The sequence below is a fragment of the Malus sylvestris genome, chromosome 10 (genome assembly GCF_916048215.2).
Source record: "Malus sylvestris chromosome 10, drMalSylv7.2, whole genome shotgun sequence".
NCBI lineage: Eukaryota > Viridiplantae > Streptophyta > Magnoliopsida > Rosales > Rosaceae > Malus > Malus sylvestris.
The window spans coordinates 2,183,772-2,195,482 of record NC_062269.1 but is presented as its reverse complement, the minus strand read 5'-3'; positions in this window follow the sequence as shown (position 1 = coordinate 2,195,482).

Here is an 11,711-nt window from a genome sequence, read left to right as displayed (position 1 = left end):
GTGGTATAGACTGATCAACTACACAGCCCATAAAGTACTTTATGGTGGCAGTACATGTAAAATAGCTGATGAGTCATCACCCTTCAAACGGCATTCGGGCAAGGTTTCTGCTACAGGAGGCCAAACCGAGTTGTCTATATAAGAAGAAAGAGAAACCAGGAATAAGGACACTCAATCAAACAAACAAATGCAAGCACAAACTCTGCTCAAAGCCAGATTTGCCTTCAAAACGAAGTTGTAGTCAACCCAAGCTTTCATCCCTATCGGGACAAGCCTTCATCCCTCACGGGATAAACCTTCACTCAAACCTTTGTAATAACTCTGCTACCCTGTTCAACCTTGCTATAGTATCGATTCATCTTTTGTAATCTCTCTCTCTCTCCAAAAGCTTTCAGACCCTTGATAAACTACAAAGATAGGAACCTGCAAGACGATCAGCCTTACCCGACAAGGTTAAACCTTGCCCGACCTTCTTTGTTTTTGTCTTTTCATTCATTAGCCTAGCAATATGTTGTATACTTCCAGTTGTATTCAAGTTATTTTTAGCAAGATGACTATTAAAAGGCTTTCTCAGTACTTGGATCCGATTTGAATATATCGTCAGTGTTCAAACCAGATCCAAGTCCTAAGCCCTCGGGCATGCAAATGTGATCAGTTAAAAGTCCTTGGCCTCAAGGCATAAAAAAGAACCTTATGTGGACTTAACCCATCCACGACAGTCCTTGATAAACAAGAAGTCCAAAGTTACTTAGGGCGCAAGTAATCGACCTACCCCTTAGTTTTATTTCTATTATATTATGATTATCATAGAACGCTTAAGCATGGAATGGATTCTGATAGGAAGCCTCAAGGCCTACATCTAAGGCCCCACGAAGGCACCTATTTGGATTCATTCTGTTCTGCGATCTAGAACGTGTTTGAGTATTAAGAACGAATTCTAATGGGAAGCCTCAAGGCCTACCCCTTAGTTTGTGCTTGCATTTGTTTGTTTGATTGAGTGTCCTTATTCCTGGTTTCTCTTTCTTCTTATATAGACAACTCGGCTTGGCCTCCTGTAGCAGCAGCCTTGCCCGAATGCGGTTTGAGGGTGATGACTCATCAGCTATTTTACATGTAATGCCACCATAAAGTACTTTATGGGCTGTGTAGCTGAACAGTCTATACCACTTGGCCCTTGGGTAGGTAAGCAAGTGGTCTTCATGAGCTGCATCAAGTCAGAAGAGGCCTTTTCTGCTTTTCTGGGTTTCGGCCGGGCCTTGGTCAACTATTCCTTCAGGCCTCCTTTTGGGCCAGCTCCTTTCTTGAGCCCAAAGTCAAGTTTTAATCCAAACAATGGTATCTGCCAAGTGTTGGCCCACATGTGGCTGGACTCTGAGACGTCTTCTGGGTCTAGTTCGACAATGTCTAATGAAGAGAAGAAGCTTGGTGAATTTTTTAAACATTCAATTGAGACATATACAACAATTTACGGGCGAGGATTCAGGACAGGTAATCAAGCAGTGCTCAAGCATGGTCCAAGGAGGACGCTTGACCATATTCGAACCACAGGAGCTTTCCCCATTGACTTGTAGAGACAGCGACCATATCTGAATTCTTGTCAGATGTACTTGGTTGAATATTCAGTGTCTTTAAATAAACTTTACTAGATTGAATATACAGTGTCCTTAAATAAACTAGAATTTCTGCACTCACCTTATGTTTATGAGAATGAGCTACAGGTCCTGATCAACAATCTGGTCATCTTGCCTAATGCTGCAAGTGGACACCGTGGAAACTCACGACGCCATGGGGGCTGCCCTTGTCAGTCCTAATCTTAAGATTCATTTTCTGAAGACATCATAAGCATCATGTTAGGGAATCGTGCTGAGAACATGTCAATCCTATTTAGGTTCTGTACAAGGAACGGGACATGAATCCTGATCTTGATGAAACTGAGAACACGTCTATCCTATTTATTCTGCTCTTGATGATTCAATATATCCATCTTATGTAACTCAAATCGAAAAGTGTTCTTCACGAATCTTGTTCGTCTGTTCGAGTACAATAACATATCCAAATTTAACGTCAATCGGATCACCACATCTTCAGAAAAATCAGGTAGGAACAGAAACTTTTCGTCACCTCTCTTCTGTTTTTCTGATTTCGTTTTAGCATGTACATCAACTCATATAGCTTAGCTAGTCAGGCCGTGCACCACGAGCATAAAACTGATTGTCCTACATACCTGAATCATGATTCTAGTTCCACCACTTTAAAGCACCGCAATCTTTTGAATTTAAGTCTAGGAAGTGAACTATACCTTCTATAGGGTCTTCGTTTTGGGGCAGTGACTCTTGAATGCTAGCAACGGTTTATGCTTAATAATAGGGATGTACGAAAGTAAACTGAAATCAAGGTAGGGAGTTCTTTGGAGCTTCTATTATTGACTGAATGTTTGGTCTTATTAAGCTATGTGAACTGTAACTTGTTCTTGTTAGCATGTAAGAATTGGTAATTAGAATGATTGGTGCGGCCAGTTACTCCTCTTGGATAATATGCTTGAGATTATATGGAGTTATATGTTGATATTATTCTTATAGATCAAATAATTATGGCATGCATATATGAAACGGAATTTATATCATGCATTGCAATGATGAGAGGCATGAGTCGTGGGAGTTACATGGGCTTGTGTCGTGATGAATTTGGAGTGGTACGATGTATTGGAAAACTTCATTCAACTCTCATAGGGACCAGGGTTTTCGGTAAGCACAAATGATAGACGGTAAAGACGATCGTTATGCGAGAGACTTTAGTGACTGAGAGAAGAACATTGTGATTTGAAAGAACAATGGAAGTGAACGAATATGTATCATGGGTGATAATTCATGTAACAAGATACTTGAGTCCAAAGCCTGATATAAGACGCGTGAGACCTTTGTGGTTTTTGAGTATGAATTAACGAGAATAGAGGTGGGAATGAGGGAATATTCATGCATTCATCAGGGAACCATTGTTTCTAATCTCTTATGCTTGAAATCTATGATTATGTGTCACTTAGTTTAGTTCGATCAATTATTCTTGATGAGGTTATGTTCCTTTTGTGCTATGGTGTCCCTCACCGCTTTATAGATCTTACAGGTATTGAGCCGCAAACCTAAGGTCGTGATACAGTACCTGGGCTCTGAGTCTCTGACACTTTTTAGCCCATCTGGCACTGCTTTGAGCCTCCAAAATATGCCCATTTGCAAAACGATTTTTAGTTGGAAGCTGATTTGTTGAATTTTTGGGCTAATATTGTGCAAATGCCCAGATGACCTTATGTGTTGGATTTCCCCTTTACTGCTCGTGGGTGACATAATTATTTTCATGTTTAAAAAAAAATTAATTAAAATAAAACAGAGACATGAATATATTTTCTGATTAGAAAGCCGGGAACTCACAGAGAATTCAGAAGTCTTGCATCCAATCACTTTGATGAGAAGAGAAGAGGTAAAGAAAGATAACAACGTCCCAATAGAGAAGCTTTTTGGAAATTTCTCAGTTAGTCTTCCATTTTTTCTGTTTTTTTTGTAGAAAATAGTTGTCCCTACACTTTTGAACTATTATTGGAAATCAGAGTCAGTCTTCCATTTTTTTTTTTTTAGAAAATAGTTGTCCTTACACTTTGGAACTAGTATTGGAAATCAGAGTCAGTCTCCCACTTTTTTTTGGAAAATGTTTGTCCTTTCACTTTCTGCCCCCCTCTCAATATCGCTTGCTAATTGTTTAACAATGCCTAATTTATAGCTTGTTTTTTAACCATTACCAATTGTTTGGAAATTTTAAGGTACTCGGAATTAAGCGATATTTTAGATATTTTAATTGTTTTATGTTTTTGAAAAAATGATATTATCTACATTAAGGTGGTAGGTAGACGAAAAATAATAATGGATTAGCTATAATATTGTGGTTCAAATTCGTTTTTGACAAGAATTTAAGATCTCTTTACTTACATACAAATGAAGAGAAATACCATTTAAATTGTAGCATTAAGTAGTGTTCTAAAAATAGCTTAGGCGTTAGACGTGGGCAGCCGCTGCGATTAATCCCGAATCGGTTGCGAAATCGGAATAGCTTATTCGGCGGGCGCTTGGGTGGGGTTAGGCGCGACTAGGCGGGACTAGGGGGGCAAGGCGGGCTGGGCGGGACTGGACGAGGCCATGTGAAGGACTTCGCCGGAATCTGAAAACTTTTTAGATGCAGAGCCGACGGCACGAACTCGTGAAGAAGATAATAATTTGGCTGTTTAATATAACAGCTTGACGTCGTCGTTTTACTCTTGCTTCTTTAGATGACTGAGTTTTCATTATTCAATTTTTTTTTCTCACTTAACTTTTGAAAATATTATCCCATTCTTTTCTCTTTTAAGGCCCCACATATTTCCCACCAAACTATTAACCTAAAACCCCCACCTCATACAATATTTATAAAAATAAATTACACAAAATTACTTGATTATTGATCGAACCACAATCTCATACCTCATGTTTTAAAATTACAATGTCATACCTCATGCTTTCTGTTAATTTTTCTGTTAAATACTGACTGATTTGAGATGGACCTCACTATTTATCTCAGCTGGATTAAAAAATTATTAAATATTAAAAATTAAAAACAAAATCATTTATATACTTTTGTAAAACAATGTGGGACCCACATCCTCTTCCCGTTTCAGCCGTCCCTCTCCCTTCACCACCCAAACCAACATGAATATGACCTGGAAACTTAAACCCAGATCAACAATTATAATCTTCCCCAACCCACCACGCAAAAATTCAGAAAACCAATACAAACTAACCTTTTACAACCCAACTTCACTTGACCCACCACGTGAAAACCATTAAAATTCAAAAAATCTTCAAATAACAAATCAAAGAATATAAATTTAAATTTACAACTCAATCAGATTAGAGTTCATCTTGGATTTAAAATTACTTCTCTTCGTGATGCTATCAGAGTATATCGAGAGCTCAAAGAAGAGCAGGATTTTGAGATCTGGTAGGGTCAGCTAGCGATGGTGGTTTTCTCATCGACTGAAACTCAATTCTTTTCTCTTTTCCGTTTTGAATTTCGGCCTTGAAATTTGTACAAACACCGTTTGGTTATGGGTTTGTAGCGCACTGCACTGCTGCGCTAAACCGCAGCATTAAATTTTATTTTTTCAAAATACCCAGGCCAGACTACGTCGTTTTGCTCCTGGGAATTGAAAAAAAAAAGTGAAACGGAGTCGTTTTGTTTATACAAAGCAACATCGATGAAATAGGGTAGAACCTTTGTTATGCCATTGGAGAGCACGATAGTCAACGACAGCAAGGTGCAAGTACCGCTGTCCAGCCATCCGAGAACCTTTGTTCTGCCATTCGATCTTTGCTTGTTCTTAGAGCCTTCCACTTAAAACATTTTGCTTCCAATGCAATAAACCTGCAAAACTCTGATGGGTTTTGATTTTTTTTCAATTTCCCTAATGGGTTTTTTATGTTTTTCAATTGGGTTTTTGAGGGTTTTCAATTTTTCTTCTGACTTGTTCTTGTTAGTATGCTTTATTCCTTGATGGGTTCCTTCTGAATTTTTTTGTGAGATTAAATCTTTAAATTTCATCATTTTGTGTGTTTTAAGTTTTGGAGTTTAGAATTGTACCCAAATATTGTGCCTATCTGTGATTGTTATGGACCATCCAACTTTAAATGGAATTCCTAATTACATGAATAGTTTTAAGGAAAAATTAGGCTTACATCATTCTTTTTGTTATTCCATTGATTAAAATTCTATTCATTTTTAATTTTTGATTAAGGTTCTTGGGTATTAATAACATCATTAATTATTTGAATAATAAATATTTTTATTTTTAAATATATTCCTTTAGTGTTAAAAATGTTAAAATTAATATATTTATATTTATGGCTAAATTTTTTATCATATATTTTTATTTTTAGTTTGTACCTATTTTTAATTTGTACTAATTTTCTTTTCATTTTTAATTTGTACCCATATATTAGTTTCTTTTTGTGCTCATATTTTTAAAAGTTTTATTTGTGTTTGTACCCATGTGTATACCGTCACGTGACATTGTATATTTAATCAATGATAGAAAAATTACATATGGTATATTTATGTTTTATGCCTAAACTTTGTATCATATATTTATATTTTTAGTTTGTACCCACTTTTAATTTGCAACATTTTTTTTAATTTGTAGTATTTTCTTTTTAGTTTCATTTTGTACCCATGTATTAATTTCTTTTAGCGCCTATATTTTTTTAAAATTCATTTGTACACATAATTTTTTAATATTTTATATGTACCCTAATTTATTTATAATGTACCCATTTTTGTGCATTAATGTACCACTTTGTTATATGTGAAATGTACCAATTTTTTTGTAAAATGTACCAATTTTTTAACACTATGGATACATTACTTTTCAAACATTTATTATTTCTTATTTTTACATAGTTTTTATCTATTTATTCAATCAAAATGTTTGAATTTTTTTATCGTAACCGTTTCTAATAGTATTATAATGAGGGATTTTAAATTTATAGGATTATAAATCCCATTTCTGTTTTTAGCCGACCCCACTTAGTGGGAAAAGGCTTTGTTGTTGTTGTTGATTATAAATCCCATAAAATATCAAACAATTAATGTCAAAACTATAAAAATATAAATATTAATTGTAATATAATGAGGTGTACAAAGTCAAGGGACTTAGATCAAATTTTGAATACCATTAAGGTTTTAGTCATAGAATGTTAAGGATTAGGTACCACATCCAAAGTATCCCTAGTTTTAAGTATTCCTGATTACATGAAGGGGGAAGGAGGGTGAGGATGGATGTTCGAACTCCTTCGCGGAATCCCGGCATCAAAATCTCAGGAATTCCACGGTTCGATCCGCCATGAATGGTAGCCAAACAACGTGAAATCTGAGTGGGTTATGTTTGTGTCACTGAGAGGAGTGGAACGATGGTGGTGGCGACGGTGCTTATCGCTAGAGTTCGTCATAAAGTCACCTGGGAAACTCGCCCAGGAAACGGGTTGGGGCAGACAGAAGGGGAAGAAGGGAAGGTTGGGGAGCCGGGAAGGGTGAGGGTAAAGGGTTGGTAGGGTGGATCCACAATTTTTTTATAAAAATATTAAAATGATTTTATTTTTATTTTTTAATATATTTAATAAAAAATTTTAATTCAGTTAGGCTAGGAAGTGGGCTCCGCCTTAAGCCATGTCAGCATTTAATAGAAAAATTGACGAAGGTCTAACATTGCGACAAATTGGTAAGTTGAAGTATGATATTGTAACTTTTAAAATATAAAGTATGAGATTGTGATTCAACCTATAGTTGATGTAGTTTTGTGTAATTTACCCTATTTATAAATATGTTACATAATAAATAACAACACATACATATATTTTATAATATATAATATATCTATATAACATATTATTAGATTTACATGTCATATATACAATATAGTTAATTCAAGGAAAAATTACACTTAGAGTATACTTATAATACTTAATTATATATTGAAACAACATTTTTTAAACATTTCAAGGAGAGGCAAAAGTTAATACATGTGAAAATGACATCGTTGTCTTTTTTTCTCTAGAGTGTAAGTTAGAAAATTACCCTTTATAGTGGAAAAGTCTTTTTCACACTTATATCTCTTCAACTGTTGCTCATTTATCTCTCTTTCTCTCTTCAAGAAATATTGGTTCCATTTAATTATTCAAATTAATGAATGAACTTGTGGATCTACGACCTATACCCAGTTTACCATCTCATTCCCATTCCTAGTTGGACAATTAAAGTTCCCATCTAGTTTTAATTATTTGTTGGACGGGTATAATTCCATTCTTTTTTCCCTTTTCAAGTTCAATGTGCCTTGAAATTCGATTGAAGGATGTTCTTGCTGCTTTATAGTATATGATATTCAAATCAAACACAATTTATCACAAATAACCTTCCATTGACCAATTTAAGATGAGTTTCAAATCAAATAAATTCTGAATTAGAAGACTTGGCCTTTGCCTTGCTTTTCTTCCCCAAAATTCTACTATTTTATTTCAACCTCTGTTAACGAAAAAAAAATTCTATCAAAATTTTGAATTTGTAAAAGGAAAAAATAATACAAGAACTGGATTTTGCAAATGTAAAATTTATCGAACACACCCACGACATAATAAACCCTAAGATGAATTAGTAAAATTTTGTAAACATTGTCATTTATCAAATACGAGTTGAACTAATTATGCAAAAATGGTCGAAGATGGATACTGATTCTGCAAAAAACGATTGAGGACGGGTTGAACTAATTCTACAAAAACTGTCGATGATGGGATGAACTGATTCTCCAAAAATGTTGAATTGATTCTGCAAAAAATGGTCGATGACATGTTGAACTAATTCAGCAAAAATGGTTGAGGATGGGTTGAACTGATTCTGCAAAAACGATTGAGGACGGGTTGAACTAATTCAACAAAAATGGTAGAGGATGGGTTGAATTGCGGACGAGTTAAACTGATTCTGCAAAAACGGTTGAGGATACGTTGAACTGATTCTACAAAAATAGTCAAGGATAGGTTGAACTGCAGGACGACAGGTTGAATCGATTATGCAAAAATGGTCAATGACGGGTTTAACTGATTCTGAAGAAAAAAAACGATCGAAGAGAGGTTGAACTGATTTTGTAAAAATGGTCGACGACAGGTTGAACTGATTATGCAAAAATGGTCGATGAATGATTGAACTGATTCTGCAAAAATAGCCGATGATGGGTTGAATTGATTCTAGTAATAAAGGATACAAACTAATTCTGCCTATAGTTTCAAAACTGATTCTGCAAAAATAGTCAATGATGAGTTGAGCTTATGGCACATTAATTTTGTTGGAGTTGTGATAGCTGAGTTCTATAACAGTCCTAAAGCCTTAGGGGTATGGCTGATATTTGAAAACATTGTTTCCATGTTTTTGGGCTGGGTTTTAGTTGTTTTTATATTTTTGTCTCTCTTTAACATGTTTAAAAACTAGTAGAGTTCTTTGAAATATAGTAAAAGTTTTTGTCTATATATATAAAGCTCCCTTAATTCAATTCATTTATATATATATACACACACAATATTGTAAATTCAATTAATTTATATGATAGATAGTAAATTTACTTAAATCCACCTAGGCCGCCTAGCCCTTCTAGGCGCTAGGCCTTAGCTCACCGTCCAATTAGCGCCTAGTATTTTTTAAAATCTTGGTATTAAGTAGTAAATGTTTTAATTGTTAAATTTTTGTTAAAAATACAAATATCAAAATATAACAGTTAAAACAATGGAGTATCCCATCCTAAAGACCACCCAAGGATTTTGGTTATTTTGCTCCTACTTAGGTCAATAGTCATACTAACTTTTATTTGTTAATGAAATAATTCACCAATAAAATAATTCACCACTATATCATGTGGTCCCCACAACCACCACTACCACTACTAGTAGAATTACTTTGTTGTCCATTTTTCTCCCATTTACTTCCATTCCTACCTCTCTTTTAATTTCCTCTCTTCCTACAACTTTGCTGTGAGATTTACATTGTGATTTTTTTGCTTCTTTACTTGCCTTTTGTCAAATTTTGACGGTTACCTTTTCATTGTGATTTTTTTGCTTCTTTTTCATTGGGATGCTCGTGTGAAAAAGCCTAGATTAGTGGGAGACATAAGCATTACCCTTTCCTTTTTAGAAAAAACAGAGAGACATGAACATCTTTTCTGATAAGAAAGTTGGAAAGAAGGTCCTGCATCCAATGACTTTGGGGATAAGAGGAGGTAAGGAAAGATAACGCGCCCCAACAAGGAAGCTTCCTCGAAACTTGTCATGGTCAGTCTTCCACTTTTATTGTGGAAAATCCTTGTCCTTTCGCTTTGTAATGGTAGTACTGGTACATATATACCGGGGTTTCCTTGTTGCTTCTTTGAAGGAGATTCACTTGCGCGGAAACATTACACTGGTGTGGCTCAAATTGATCCCCGCCTCAACATCGTATTTTAACTTTATGGTGTGACAATACCTAGTATGTCGATTACACCCTGTTTCATATGAAAAAAGCGTGAGTAAGTATTACTAATTGTTTAACCATTTCTCATCTATAGCTTCTCTGGTTTTTTTTTGGACCGTTACCAATTGTTTTTTATATGGAAATTTTACGGTACTCAGGAGTATGAGATACTCTAAATGCTTTAACTGTTAAATCTTTATTTAAATATACAAATATCAAAATATAACAGTTATAACATCTAAATATCATATACTACGAAGCACCCTAAATAGTCATACTAACTTTTTTTTTGTCAATAAAATAATTCATCATTTGACACTATTTCCGACACGAAACCACCACTACCAATAGAATTACTCTGATGTCCATCTCTCTTCCATTTATTTTCATTCCTACCTATCTCTCAATTTCCTCTCTTCCTACAACTTTGTTGTGAGAATTTTTAGTGTGATTTTTCTGCTTCTTGCCTTGCCTATTGTCACTTCTCTCTGCATGTGTAAATTTGTATTGATCCTGTATTTTATTTTTCTAGTATTTTCTCTGAGTCCTTAATAAGTTTTGCTTAATATACATTTTCAATTACCAAAAGAAGATTTAAAGTTGGGTCGTTTTATTCACACCCCATTATTGAATATATTTTACATACTTAAAACATCTCATATCTACTTTTCCAATTAAAATTGATATTGACGCACCTCCAAGTACTTTCCTATTATATCGTCAAACCACACAATCCAAATCCTACACCCACACTATCCACATCCAAGGTGCAGCCTCAATGTTGTCAAATGTAGAGGAGTCGCCTTGTGAACGATCCTATTTAAGTACACAAAAATTGATAAATTTGGATAACTAACCAAAACTTGGTAACCGTCAACTGGAATCCTCATAGATTTAGGTGTTAAACGAAAAAAAGAATTTTATTACCGTCGAATAACAAAAACTTGCTGCAATCGATTTTGTAATTTGTAATTGCATGAAACAATTCATTTTGTGGCCGAGGGTTTTACTGTCTTAGCAATGACAATAGTAAGAAGGAATTAGTTTTGGGTTTTTTTTATTAGCACCTCATATATTATTGAATACATCCCACATAAAATTTTATTATTAAATGACTCATGTATCTTAATATGAAATGACTATTTAGGCACTATAAATTTTTAAAAGAAATTACCCACACAAAAATATTTATTGATACGAAAATTTTCCTCTGTTGAATACACTAGCCGACATTCACCTCTCCCAGACCCTGCGTAAAGCGGGAGCCTTGTGCACTGGGTACGACATTTACGAAAATTTTCCTATGTTGAATACGCTCTTTTTATTTGCACCCACATATTGTTGGATACAATTTAAAGAAAATTTATTATTAAACAAATTATATACCGTGATATGAAACGACTATTTAAGCCTCCAAATATGTTAAAAAGGAAAATTACTTTTTAATACACGCCAAATCATTTTCGATGTGTATTCAGATTGAACGTTTATTGTCTGCGATATATTTTTTTAGACTCTATACCCTTACCCTGTATTTGAATCACTAAACGCAGCAGATATATTCCTTTTCATGCTTGTGAAAAACGTATTATTCCTTCCAATATGATTGCTTTCCAATTATTGAAAAAATGGACAACTTAAGTCGAAATATA